The 14,203-nt window shown below is 39.1% G+C and overlaps 1 protein-coding gene across 3 annotated transcripts in view; it reads right to left on the bottom strand.

The window, feature by feature from the left end:
- JAK2 (Janus kinase 2) overlaps nt 1–12,236 on the bottom strand; it is an 89,598-nt gene extending 77,362 nt beyond the window's left edge. For 2 of the 3 annotated variants that reach the window (XM_084225955.1, XM_084225958.1), the window contains exons 1-2: nt 12,105–12,236; nt 11,499–11,559 (exon numbers count right to left, since the gene is read on the bottom strand). The gene's annotated coding sequence lies outside the window, so the exon portion shown is untranslated. The remainder of the gene's footprint in view (nt 1–11,498; nt 11,560–12,104) is intronic. The other variant, XM_084225956.1, reaches the window with a different exon arrangement.
- Between the last annotated feature and the right edge of the window lie 1,967 nt (nt 12,237–14,203).

Raw genomic sequence — 14,203 nt, 5'->3', positions numbered from 1 at the left:
TACAGTAAACATTGTATTTACAGCACTGTACTTATGAGTATGTCATTGTTTCAGTAACAAACAGTTATATTATGTAGCAATTCACCCAGTGAATAAGTACTGTAATCCAGTACTTTAATTATGACTTCAAAAGGGCCTCATCCATTACAAAGATAAAACAAAACTTTTATTTTAAAGTATGTAGGAGCAAACGGGAAATGAGAGATCACGAACTGTAATTGCAAAACCAATCCTGTACATGATCTGTGTCAGTAGATGGAGGTGTCATAAATAAAAGGTTTATTAAGCTGATACTTTATTCCATCACATGGCCTAAAAAAATAAAAGGATGATGTTAGTTCTAGATACTGAGAATTTTAGACTGAAATACATATTTCTGCTTATTCCCATGCCCAGAAACTATAAATGTATTGGAGAAAAAGTAGTAAGGAATGTGTGCACACACATGTAAGTTACAGTACTTTCTGGAGAAATGAACACTAGTTCAGCGAAAATTTTAGTTTAAATTATGAAATCTTTAATGCTCACATACAGCTAGAGTGTCTGACCCTCAACCATGGGGAGCCAAAACTGAGGAAAACCCTTGCAGATAGCATGAATGCCTGCTTCAAACACTACCAGATGATCAATCTTTTCCTAGATCAATTGTCTATACTGAGGTTATAAAAGAGCATTTCCAAAATCTTATAACAAAGGATCTCTTCACTGTCAATATAGCAGCCCCACTGAAATTTGACATTTCACATACTTTCCAACAGTTACTACTGCTGGAATAATTAAATATGTACAGTAACAGGTAAAGTTAGCAAGACACACAAAGATTTGCACCCATTTCTACTTCCATACAGAACCACCCACACCTTCACAGAACATTCAGTTCACTTCTGTGACATTTCACAGACAAAGAAGCAAGGACACTTGTGACTTTAAGAATCACTAAATACTCTGAGTTGGAAAGGACCCTCAGGGATCACTGAGCCAAAGTGCTCAGTGAGAGGCCTGTGTGGGGATTGAACCCACAAGCTTAGCAATATTAGCCTCATGCTCTAACCAACTGAACTAATTTCAGGGTTTCTTGCACCTTCTTAATTACCTGTCATCTGTATTTTCTTTCCCTCATTTGTAATACATTTTGACTTCCTACCATTATCCTTGTATTCAGATTAAACATCAGTTCTCATCTACTATCAAGCAACATGCCAGTTTCTGTCTTCCTTCCAGACAAAACACCGATACTTCTCCTTCCTAACACATAAAAAAAAAAATTCTAATCAAAATACCACACCCTCACCCACTGAGGCTAATAGAACTGAGTCTTTCCACAATCCATTTTTCACAAGAAATTTGTTTTTTCCACTAACAAATCAAAACTTATTTCTTCTTCAAAACCAGTAACAGTTCTCCTCCAACTGAAAATCAGTTTTCCAACCCCAAAAAGATAATCTTAATATAGCTTAGCCCAGCTTACAAACCTAATAATATTTAATGTTCTGTAAAGTGCTTCTTGGTTATCTTATTTTCTTCCCATTTTCTCTCCACAGGCACTCAAAACTTGACTGGGGAGTTGGTTATAGTAATTCTGAGGACAACAGATCCAGAAAGACAGAAGGCTGTTTCAGCAATGTAAACCAAAAGACAAAATACTTGGCTAGATGTGGGCCATGAAGTTTGATTCCAAGAAGGTCAGACATCGACTACTGTCAAGATCAGAAAGCAATCTTAAAACCTATTTGATTCAGAACAGAACAGCTAATGGCTGTTTGATTAATGCGACCAGAGGAAGAAATGTAAGAAAGCAACAAAGCCCCAACAGGAGAGATGTAGCTGAACATTAGAGAAAAGTTCTGAAAAAGAAGAGTAAAGAGATAGTAAGAAGGTAAAGAACAGAGAGGCATCTGGAAGGATGATGAGACAAGGGCCTTTACATTCTTGCTCTCTCCTTACTTTAAGCCCATATTATTTCCAGAATCCTACTCAGTTCCTGCTTCTGCATGTGAATTCACCTCATGCTCCACTACTCTGAAAAAGGAATGCAGAAGTATTTTTGCTGTTATGACAAAAGAGGAAAATTCCTTTTCTTACAACACTAGAAATATAACCATTTAGAAACAGAAAGGTTATATTATTCTTATGACCTTATATATATACTTTATAATATATATATTATATCCCAGTGTCTTTGACTAAAACTAAGACTGCTTTCTTTTATTTGTAAGTTCAAAATAGTTATCTTGTGTGTGGTGCAGCATCATTTATATCAGAAAGTTCAAATTAACAATTTAAACAAACTTTTTTTCATACCACTTGCTGTGTAAGCTTACCAAATGAGTCTACCCACACGTTTAACCTTGTTGCTGCATCTTCTACATTTTTGCCACGAAGGCTTTAATACCTTCTTCCCTCAGTTTCTCTTTTTTCTCCAGTAAATGTCATTGGTGACAATGATTTACCACCTTAATTCCCTGACAGCAAAAGGATGTACAGCAGTTTTATTTGCTCAGTTTCTTCCTCTAAAGGCTCAGTGAGTAACTGGAAATTATATCTAGATAAGAAAGATACTGTACCAAACAACAAGTATTTTAGAATCACTGTAATGTATTATAAATAACTGTTAGATGACAAATTAGATTTTCTTCTTAAGCAGAAGTAAGCAAAATATTGTTTTAACCAATAATACCATAGTGATAATTCCTGAATGTTTACTACCTCTGAACATATACCTCTGCCTAACAGGCGAAGTAATTAAGATGTTATTTTGCTTAACAACCAGATTTCTTAAAATTTCTTCTGTCTCCTTAATACTTCATAATCAATAAAGCAGCCTAATAATTTAGGTCATTATAATAAGAAAAGAGTCACGAACATGAACTTTAAAAAGCAATAGAAATCAAAAAGAAGTGGAAACAAGGCACATACTCTAACATTATGTATATACTTAGCTCCTCAAGTACAAGAGCAAACCTTAGTAAGAAATTGAAGAATTTTAGGGACAAATAATATCACTAGTACAAGCTCTTATTAAACAAATTCCAAGGTCATTAAATGATGCAAAAAAATGGCACACTGATCCATGATATATTTATGTTCCTTAAGGGAAAAAACCTGCATTCCACAATTAACTTTATTAGTATGCAATGAGATCACAGAGAAACTGTTAAGAAAGGCAAATATTAAAACTTGACTTGTAAACTTGTACTCAGGAATCCAGCTTGATGAAAGAACCAAAGTGTACTCGCACACCCTTGTAATCAGTTCTAGAAGACATTCATTCTGGCAAAACAGAATACTTTGGTCTCAACAGGTTGAAGTTTAATGACCCGACAAAAACAAAAGACTGTAACACTCCAAAAGTTCCAGCTGGTTTAATAGTCCATGAATCTTAGAGACTCAAAGATAAAATTAAAAGAAAACAAACAACCAAACAAACAAAACAAACAAACCCAAACAAACAAAAATACCAAAAAACCACCAAAAAACCCCAAAATATAAATACATGTGTTCTATTCATGTCATGTATAATCAAGCACTCAGCAATCTAATGGCCAGACAAATTTATTTATTCAAATTAAAAATATCTTCTTTAAGTTATGACTAAAATTAAAGAGAACATTTACTATAAACCATTCATGTAGCACATTTCCTTTTTAAATTGTTGTTCCATGTGTTTTATCACTCAAGGAGCCAAACAGTTCTCCACACTAATGTCTGTAACTAAACAAGACACAAGACATATTATGGTGCATTTTTATGTAAGAAGAGATGGAATGTAAAGAGTTAAATCTAGACTTTGAATTTTAATTAATTAAATTATAGCAAAAAGCACATTAGCTACACACATTAGCAGATTAGTTTTCAACTTCAGTAATTTTTTTAACTTGCCGTTGGCCTGCTGCATTTCTAAATTTGAAATGTAACAAAAACATAGGAAACTGTCAAAAAAACTACAGCTGACATTATTAAATACAATAGTTAGAATGAAAAGTTATGTAACAAAATAAATTTATCAAAACATCCTATATTTTTCAAACTATGCAGTTCAATAAAGAATGAAAGCTCAGTCAATTACATGAGCTGAACAGCCTGTTTCTGGTTACAGCATCCTTCAAGGATTTAAACCACTCATTGTTCATCATTGTATGGTCATTTTTACACAAACTGGGGGAAGAATATATTCCCAGTTTGGTTGTTAGAAAGTCTCTGGCCACCTACTGTCATTTATTTAGGAATTTGTCAGTATTCAGATCTTAGCTGCATTTAAAATTCTGAATTTAGGTCATATTCCACTGCCCTAACATAGAAAAAATCCACTGGCAAAGAGGAACAAGTTCACAATAGAGGCCACCAACGCAGCTGGAGGCTGTAGCGCAGACCCTATGAGGACAGACTAGGAAGTAGGGTCTATTCCACCTGGATGAGATGGGGGGAGCCTAACAGCAGTCCCCAGCACCAACATGGAAGTTATTCAGAAGATTGAGCCAAGCTCTTGTCCTCCATCCACAGGACAAGAGACAACAGGAACATGTTGAAATACAAAATGTTCAGAAAGGAAATAAAGAGAATGTTTGACATCAGATGATGGCACAGTGGTGGCTGTGTTATCTCCATCCTTGGAGATTTTTATGACCTTCCTGGATACAGCTTTTGTACCTATTATGACCTCCTTACTGACCCTGCCTTATGCAGAACTTTGAAACAGAAACCAACTGAGGTCCCGCTTCACTAAATTAACCTGTGATTCTATATATACAATATCCGTCTTTAACTTAAAGTTACAACATTTAATTAAATTTAGGCTTTAGCAGAACTATAACTATAACCTCCAAACAGTTTTCTTTAAAACAAACAATAATTTACAGAAATCCTTTTCATATCTATTAGCTGCTTGTCCACTGAAAATCAGGGATGATATGCTCTTGTTTTCACTCTGCGTATCCCCTGAGCATGAAAGGGGACCATCACTTTTCCTGGCTTCACAGATATTTAACCCATTAGCTGCATTATAAAGGGCACTCAGGGTGACTTCCCTTTAGGCATTCTCACTTAGAAACACTTAAGCTGGCATCAACTCAAAATAATACTGAGCTGTCTACCCAAGACATACTACAGATGTTGGAGAGGGAGCAAAATAGTTAGACACACGAGGACAAAGCACCAAGTACCCTACATGCTGTTCAAAATTAATGCTTTCTCAGTATTTGCAGAAAAGGTTTCAAAAAATCTAAATATAAAGCTGCTCAAAGGCCTTTCTTAAAATTTGATTGAGCAGTCCACAAGACTACTGCAAGGATAAGAAACCAGACAGTCAGTGCCTTCTAGCATATTATTACAGGCAGTTAATGGCTGTAATATCAAGTAGTGGCAAACTTCAAACATCCTTCTAAAAAGTCTGACTAAAAAATAATATTTCACCACCCTGCACAGTCATAACAACTGCACAGCCACATCACAGTATAACAAACTACAAGAAGAGATGTCAACCTACCAAAAAATTTTTACATCAGGTTCAAAATTTTGAAAAAATTAAGTGTCAAAACTCACCAAATCACCATAAAAATTGACAAATACTATATTCTTTTTCAAAAAACAAAGTAAAAACATTTTGGCATTCCAAAGTGAATTTAAACTTGAGCTTTGTGGGTTCAATGGCAGAATTATTGGTAAGTGTCATGATTTAGGAATGGTATTCCCAATTTGGTACTCCCACTAAAAAGAAACGCTGGCTGGTCCCTCCATGTCCCCACTCCAGTGGAAAAAACATAAGGCAGACATTACAGGTTGATGTAAGAACAATTTACTGGAAACAGCAAGGAGACAAGAAAATTGACAGTAACAGCAACAGTATTAATAACAAAAGTGTATAAAAGAGAGTGATTTACATGCAAAACACTCCCCAAAGGCCCCAGGTTCCCTCTTCCCACCACACTTCTTCTTGACCTAATGCCACACCCTTCTTTCCAGAAGTGAGATTGCCCTACTTCCAACGGGATGAAGTGCACAGTATAGAATAACAACCAAGACACTGCCACAGGGGTCCAGGCTCCACCCCTTCATAGCTACTGCCGAAAAATTAACTCTGCTTTGGCTGAAACTGGGACAATAAGATAGCAATCTCAGCAAGTAGCAGAGCTCTCTGGAAAGAAACCTGGAAAAAAAAACAAAGCCCAAGAAAATTGCGGCATGGCTAAAGAGTGCTGCAGTCCAAAGATATCCTTCTAAACGCTGCTAATACATGTCCACCAACTTGGGCAGCTAAGGTCATGAAAAACTTTCAGCGTCCTGTATGGTTTAAGCTGCTGTGGCTTCCAGCTGCTGAAATATGAACAAGTTTAGGTAGACCCATGTGTGTTACAATCACACATGCAACTATATTGCAAACCTAGCTTCATATTCATTTGTCTCTGAGTGATACTGATGTAATGTCATTAAACCTCAGACAAATAAATCCTTTGGTTTATTTATTCTCCACTTTGATGTACACCTATTTCATCACACTGCTTTTAGGTTTGCCAATGGATAGCAATGAAAAGTGAAGACTCCAGTTCATTTTCACATCCACTTTGCACAGTGCCTGTATGTTTTACTAAGTTTTGCACTCTTGCTATCACAAACTTAAGTCTAACATGCTTATCCCCAGCTTATGCAAGCATGCTTATGAAATACTCACTGAAATTCAGTACATGTCCATCCTCCTTCCAATGTTCAAAACATGGTTTTAGTGGGCTAGTCTCCAATCTTAGGGAAGAGAAGACACACAGGAATAGAATGCCCTAATGTTAGCCAACTACCTTGAAATCACCTTTAATTGAAGAAACCAGGTTAGGAGAAAAGCAGCCAGAAGTAAATTTTCACAAGCTCCCGACAGAGAGCATAGTTACAAAGGTTTATGAAGACCCAGGTATGCGGCAATTAAAAGATAACTGTGCACCTATTTACACAGTTGTTAGAGTAGTTCCAAAGTCTGTCTTTTGGGAGCCAGCTGTTGGATTGACACAAGCTTTACTGCCCACAGCTGAGGATCTGGGTCTTGTGCAATCCAGTGCCCTCCAATTCCACTGGGAACCCAACATTTCTTTTGTAGCTCAGTCCATCTTTGGGGTTATCCAGGATGCGATTACACAACATTTTCTCTGACACTGCAAGCCAGCTTAAGAAGTTATCCTGTCCATTCCCTTTCCCTCATGCCACTTGTTCCAAATGAGACAAAATTAATTTTAACTTAGGTCACTAGCGATACAGTTTACAGCACAGCCCTACAAAAAGCTGTTGTGTTTACACCACCAAGGAAGCAACAAATTCCAGTGTTTGTGAGAGGCTAAGAAAAGAAAACTCTTGAGAACAAAGACTTAGAACTGTTAAGACTGTTCTCTTAACAGGTAATACACATAAAACTACAGCTCCACCTTATTCTTATATCTTTGTGACTTCATGGTTTATAGTACTCTCTCTATGGTTTATAAGCTCCTCTTTCATTAGGAGTTAATGTTTGTTTTCCAATTGTCTTTGTCCTAAAATGATATTGCATGAGTCTCCCAATCAAATTTTACCTAATACATAACTCAAACATTACCTGCAACCCCCACCTCTATATCTGAATCCAAGTAATCCCATAATTTCATGCTGAAATTAAAAGGCCTCCCAATATAAATGCATTTGAATAACTGAGGCCTCTAAAAACTGTTTGATAAGTACAGGTACCAAATTAACTGTATGTTTATATATCAACACTGGATATTTAGAAGGCAAAGTTTTCTTACTTTAGAAATATCTGACAGTACTAGAAACCCAAGCTATAGCCAGTATTATGACATACTGAATAGTGATGAACATTTTTGTCATAACTATGAAATCCTTGTAGTCAAACAAGACTAGTGGATATCAGAGATGGAAAATACTCATTTAAAGCATACTAGACCTGTACAGTAACACTATTCCTCTAACATATTATCCACTCACCAAAAAAACCCTCAAAATTCTTGCATTGTTTCTGGTGAACAAGATGATATAGACTGTGCAATAAAAGGTCTAAAGAATTGATTTAAACTGATTTGATAATTACTCTCACTAAATACTACAAAAAAAAAAGACTCCTTGAGACCAATGAAGTCACATAAAGAAGCATTTTTAAAGTTTTAATTACACATGCTAATAACTTTAATCACAATACTTTGAACATGTATAATAAAACCATTTACTTAAAACATCTGTAAAAGACTAAGTCCTGAAATCTACTGCAGCTGCTCAAGCACATAAGCAGAATGATAAAAGTAATACTAGCTAAATCAGCTCCACTGAACTGTTGATAAAAAATCTTACACCATGAAGAACACATAGATTAAGAACTGGGGTAAATATCAGAAAAGATCCCACGTGGGCTGCATGCAGAGCAAGAAATACCACACCATACATATTTATGCAAGCATGTAAACACTTTCAAAGTCCTAGCCTAAAAACAACTTTGGTGATAACCTGCTTACATGAGACTTGAGCACGAACAAAACTGAGAGCTAGCCGAGCAAAAAAAACAGAAGACAGATAACATCTGATGTCAACAAACATAAAATAATATACCTCTGAAAGAAAAGCTTGCAGTTATTCCCACATGACATTAAATTTTAAGCCAAATGTAAGCAGATAAACAAAACAACCACTCACAGGATGTGCAGCTCAGCAGACTCTCTGCTTAATACAGGCACACATGAGACAAGAAAAAGTGTTCTGATGAAAAGAGGAAAGGTATTGAAAACATTCTCAATTCACCTGGAATATTGCCTTTTGTGACATCGGAAAAAACACAGAAAAACAGAATTAGTTCCTTGATTTGTATGAGCTATGAAGAAATACTAAAGACTCTAAGAAAAAAGAAAATACACACATATATACTTCCCCCTTCCCCCACCCCTGCAAAAAAAGCACCACACAAAACCAGAAGAAAACCAAGAAGACAGAAAATCTAAGCAGCAAGAGCTAACCCCTCCCTTCCAAATATAAGGAAATGTGCAACCAGGATTAAAAAGCAATCTACTAACAACAAAAGGAACCACATAATGCTACGTCCAAGTTATGATGCAGAGACAACTCACCACAGAAACGGACAATGTTTCTATTGATTTTAAATCAATAGGTGCCTGCACCAGATTGGACAGATTTTTTTCTACAAATCAGATTTAAAGATTCAGCTTTGACTGCGTGAAACAGTAACCATATAACCAAAATTAGATGGACAATTGCCTTCTAGGCAAGTCATTCTACATAACACATGGGGGTTATCATTGTCCACGTGAACCAGACCTCTTCGCACCCAGTACTGCATAACCCACAGAGCTTGACATTTAAGTGAGGCATCACCCTTTTTCTTTGAGCATCTTACAGGTTGCAACTGACAGTGACAACCTACCTTACACTTGTACCTTGTAGCTGTCACGGCACTGACGCGCATAACCAATTTAAGGGAGACTACAATCTACTCCCTAGGTGAACACAGTATGCAGCAGAAAGCATCTATTTGTATGCAGCAAATAGAACTGGATTACTGTTCCTTCAGCAGAACTACTACAAAGAAGCTTCTTCGTATGTTCACATTTTTGTACAGTTTTTCACATCTGCATGAAGACAGATCTATCTTACAGAATAATTTTAAAATCTCATATTCAGAAATTCAAGAAAGTTCCTCATTCATCTTTTGATAAAGAAATTGTAACTGAAACAAATTAAAGAAATACAAACGTAAGCATGAGCTCAAATGTTGACTCAGATCATGTTAGTATTACTCATATTAGTCATCTTACTGGCCTCATGCTGAGAACCCCATGGGACATATGAATACATAAAGAACCCACTAAAATCAGTGCATGGTCAGGGTCAGAGGCTTTGAAACAGCAGCTCTGTTAAGTCAAATGAAAAAATATAACTCTGTACTTGCCTAATGACAATAATAACATTTGCATGGAAGCCTAGGTAAAAAGCAGCAGGTGTCTTAGTATAAAAATGCTAGCCTCTAACAGAAGAGGAGTACTAGGATAGGGTAATTTGGGTTGAAAGGCTCTGCAGGAGGTCATCTAGTTCAACCTCCTACTTAAAAGTTCCAGCTACTTTTCTAAAAAAAGCCACCAGATTTTGGTTGCCTTCTTCCAGTTGTTTTTTTTTCTTTTTGTTAGAATTTCATTTTTTAGAACAAATACTTGTTTTATTATTGCACGATCAATTCTCTTAACTGCTTTTTAATTGCAAGTTTTGTAACTTTTGATACTCTTCTATTCATAATGAACACCATTTAATTACTGTCTCTGTTTAATACTACTACATTTCTGAATTGTGTTTATTTCCCTTTTAAGGCTCTTTCAGATGAAATCTCAGGTTATTTCTTGTAACTGCAAACATCATCACTTAGCTTTTGTTTACATAAAGTCATACTGTAAAAATGTCCCAAAGCTGAAATAAAAAGAGACCAATGGCAAAGCAACAACCTCATTCAGCAATTGCTTTGCTCCTAACTTCAGAAAGATGATGCCACTGCTAGTACAACATGGCAGCAACACTCACTTTAGTACTATTCAGTGGTCATGCATAACACTACCTCCACATGGTTTGGAAATGGTTATTCTTCAACTTTTTATTAGCCTAATCATCACTTTGAACAGCTACAAGTAAAAAGCAGTAGCAACCTTCTTTCATTTTCCATTTTGCAGTTCCCGTCAGTCTGATTCAATCAACAAGGATGTTGGACCATTTTCTGCATTCCATGTACTTCTTGCTCATTACAACTTCCCCTCCCAGCAGCAAACACTCCTTCCCCATATTGCTGTCGTTGGCGCTTACAGAAAATGAAAATCTGTAAACAGGTCAAATTTAGGCTTCTCTGGAAAGTCCACCACAGCTCCTGCTATTTCATACAATAATACTGAAGTTGTTTAATTCAAGAGTCTAGACTTACACCCTGTAAGTCCCTCTGGATGCATTCTCATCAAGCAGAACACAGTAGTGGCTACTGTATTCCTACTGAATCCTCTAATTACTGCCACAAACCCTAAAAAGGGAAGAAAAATGAGCATGTCCAAAAAACATCTCTACAGTATTAGCACCATATCAGTTATGAAGAAGACTGAGATGCAGGGAATGGAAAGAAAGTTAATCCCTATAACTGATTCAAAGTACCTTAAAGTGTGCACAGAATCTCTCTATAGTCTTGTCAATACTGGTTTTCCATAAAATAGAAACTTAAAAAATACTTCTCTCTCACCTAGTCACACACACATTACATTTAACTAGCAATAGAACAAATAAAGTAGATAATAAATTGGTAAGCTTTACAGAGCTAAGATGTCAGAAACAGTGATCACGAAGCAAATAATCTCAAGTGCAAAATTACGCTCAAAATTGTTAATAGCAGTACAGTCTTCCCAATTAAGTGTCCTTCTGTACAGCAACCAAAAGGAATACAGTCAACAATTCCCAGCATAAAACAATTTATGAATAACCAAAGGAAGGTGTTCGTTTCTCACCTGTCACTGACTGCAGAAGTGAGAAATTTGGAGACAATGCCACAATCACGTTCTAATTAGACTTCAGTAGGAAAAAAAAAATCTGAGTAAGTTTGATCTGAAATTCTTTTCATAAAAGAGAAATTATCTTCTGAAAATTAATCAAATCCATTAATTTACAACGCACACCTAACGGAACACTTCCCCACGCAGAGGCAAATTCGATAGAGACTTACAGAGAAAAACCACAAATGTGGTTTTTCGTGACTCTTTGCCCTCCTTCTGCGAGGAGATTTTTTTTTAACGGCACAAATAAGTATTCGCGAGGAAGTTCTCCCGCAACACACAGCACCTCCACCGAAGAGGCGCGGCAGCCACACTTCCAGCTTCCCCGCCGCCCAGGTCGGCCCGGCCCGCCCCCCGGGAGCCCTGTTTACGGAGGGGGAGGAAGCCAGCGCGGTGCCCCGCTCACAGCGCCCGGCGGGCAGGGTCGCCCGCCCCCCGAGCGCCCGCCCGCCGGGAGTGAGCCCCCGCCCGCGGGACGGGGCGCGGGACACGGCGGTGCTGCCGCCACCCCGGCCACCCCCTGGGCCCCGCCGGCGGGCGGGCGCTGCCGGCCCCACTCACCGCGGCGGCGGCGGCTGTGCAGCGCGGCGCGCAGGCAGCGTCCCGCCCGCTCCTTCCCCATGCACGGCGGCGCCGGCCGGGGGACGCGGCGGCAGCTCCGCGCCGACCCGCGCTCCTGCCGCTGCCTCCGGCTGGGCGGCGCTCCCGCCGCTCACGTCATCGCGCGGCTGCGGGCGGGGCGGGTCCCGCCGCGCTGCCCCGGCGAGGCGCGGCTGCTCCGGCGGGGCTCGCCGTACCGGGCGGGGCGGGGTGTCCCTCGGCCCGCGGGGACACCGTGCGGCCGCAGGGCAGGCGTCGCGCAGCTCTCCCGTGGAGGTGGCAGCCCCGTCGTCCCATACTCTGAGTTGGAAAGGGCCAGGGACGCACATGGATCATCGCGTCCTGCTCTTGGCCCTAGACAGTACCATGCCCAAGAGTCACGTATGTGCTTGAGATCGAAACTCATCTGGAGCTCTGTGGGCACTCGAGAGGGCACCAGGGTTTTGTCAGTACGAGACGCGGAACCGCTGCCGAGCGGGCGAGTGCTGCTCTTTGCCCCCGCTGCCTGCTCGGCAGGCGGTGTGGGCAGCAAGGGCTTCTCGTCTGCCACAAGTCTCCGTCTGTGGGAGCCCGCCCAGGTGAAAGCTGGACCGCTGTGAGGCGAAGGGCTTGGGAGCAGCGAGTGTGAGGGACAGATCTGGCCTTGTTCAGCCGTGGTAAACAAGCAGTGCGTCTTTGCTGCGGTCTGGCTGCACAGCAGTGAGTGTGTTAGCCGGGCCAAAGGAAAAAATATACGGCTGTTTTTTAAGCAAAGTGTGTGTGTGTGTGTGTGCGCTAGTTCTGTCCCACCTCTTGGGATTTATTGCACAGTTCTGACTTCTGAAATGCACACTTTTCTGTCACTTCCTGTGTGTTGAGTTTGTTCCTTGTTTTCTTCTCCGTGCCAAGTAAACATGCTTCACCTGAAGGCTCAGAACTGGGTTGTCTGTTAGACAAAGGAAAAACACAAGCTGGGACAGGGAAGAACTAAAAAGCCGTGTAAGGGTTTGATGGTTGATGAGTCTCAGACTGCTAATAGACTCACGCTTGTGACATTCTTGCTTTCAAAGTGGGCTGTCACGGGTCAACTAGCAATTTGGCACTATTAAAATGTAATTCTTTAAGGACAATCTCACTTTGTCATGTCAGTGTCATTTCTATGATGTGATGCATGGTCTTTTGCTCCGTACAGAAGAGTATGCCCGTGTGCTATAACATCATCTCACCGGTCTCATGTCCTTTAAGGACAAAATCAAGGCCATTTCAGAACTGGAAATTATATCAGTGGCTACATTGCTTTGTTTTTATTGAATGTGCAGTGTAAAGAATACCTGGTGATTTTGAAATAAAGTCAATTACAGCATGTTTTCTTTGATAATATCTAGTCCTTCATCTCAAAGAAAGTTTCTGTGGTATTACATTCTCTAATAATTTGCTTTTCATGTTTAATGTCTCTCCTCAGTTTGCAGTGTGGAAAACTCACACAAACATGCTGCAGCGACTCTGGAAACTTCTTCAAAGCAGAGAAAGAAATCCCAGAATAAAAATATTCTGATGCCTCCCAAACATAATTACCTAATATGCCACTGATATCCAGACCACTCAAAAGATAGGAGAGTAGTGGACTACATTGATCGTGCTCCCTGCGTGGTGTAAGACTGCTCATCAAGATTTCTGTGGACAGACCCCTGCAAATACAAAGAATTTGACTGAAATAGATGACAAATCCTTATATTGTTAAGTTTCAGTAGTTTGTCAGGGTCAGGTGTACTTGGACCAGCAAAATTTCTCAGCTTTTGGAGTGATAAAGCACACCATCATTTGTTTAGATTTTGAAAGTCCAATCTGTGTTAGGACTCCAAACTTTATAGCTTATTTAGTGATACGTGGTACTTTTGTTTGTCTTCTATTATAATTAAACGTGTTTTAGTATAACGTATCAAGAAATAGAATTGTCCTATGAAATATCCTTTGTCTCTGGTCTGTTCAGCATTGTTCATTACTTTCATCAGAGTTCTTGCTACTATATCAATTTTCAACAAATCCTTTAAAAGGCATCTGCACTCAAAAACTATGAACAC

This window comes from Fringilla coelebs, assembly GCF_963513975.1.
Source record: "Fringilla coelebs genome assembly, chromosome: Z".
NCBI lineage: Eukaryota > Metazoa > Chordata > Aves > Passeriformes > Fringillidae > Fringilla > Fringilla coelebs.
Note: the sequence above shows the minus strand (reverse complement) of the source record. Positions and strands in the feature narration are given on the sequence as shown.